The 550-nt window shown below is 44.5% G+C and overlaps 1 protein-coding gene across 1 annotated transcript in view; it reads right to left on the bottom strand.

Moving 5' to 3' along the window:
* The window catches only part of LHX9 (LIM homeobox 9), a 65,161-nt gene that overhangs the window by 17,658 nt on the left and 46,953 nt on the right, over positions 1 to 550 (bottom strand). The window lies entirely within an intron of this gene.

Raw genomic sequence — 550 nt, 5'->3', positions numbered from 1 at the left:
CAGCCAGACTGTGCATGACTCCCAACTCTTTACCAAGTAGAAACAGGTGAAACTGATTTTAACAATATGTTTTATTTAACCTAATGTATCTAAAATACTGTAATTTCAACATGTGATCCACATAAAAACTATGATTTTTCTCTGTAACATGGAGATTTTAAAAATATATTTGTATTGATTTCAGACAGGAAGGTAGAGGAGAGGGAGGGAGAGGGAGAGAGAGAGAGAGAGGAACCATCCATGATGGGAGAGAGCCACTGACTCTCAGCTTCCCTCTCTGTAACATGGAGATTTTTAAAAACATTTTTATTCATTTCAGAGGGGAAAGGGTTAGAGGGAGAAAGAGATAGAAACATCCATGAGCAGAGAGAATCCCGGACCGGCTGCCTCCTGTGCGCCCTGCACTGGGGATGGAGCCTGCAACCCGGGCCTGCCCCCTGATCTGGGGATTAACCGTGACCTCCTTGGGTTGATGCTCAACCCCTGAGCCAGTTGGGCCAAGAGTTTGTGCTTTTTTAAAAGAAAATAAAACAGCAGGCCCTGCTCTCCC

Source organism: Myotis davidii, unplaced genomic scaffold, assembly GCF_000327345.1.
Source record: "Myotis davidii unplaced genomic scaffold, ASM32734v1 scaffold685, whole genome shotgun sequence".
NCBI classification, from domain to species: domain Eukaryota; kingdom Metazoa; phylum Chordata; class Mammalia; order Chiroptera; family Vespertilionidae; genus Myotis; species Myotis davidii.
The sequence above is the reverse complement of the archived record's forward strand: the minus strand, read 5'-3'. Positions and strand labels throughout refer to the sequence as shown.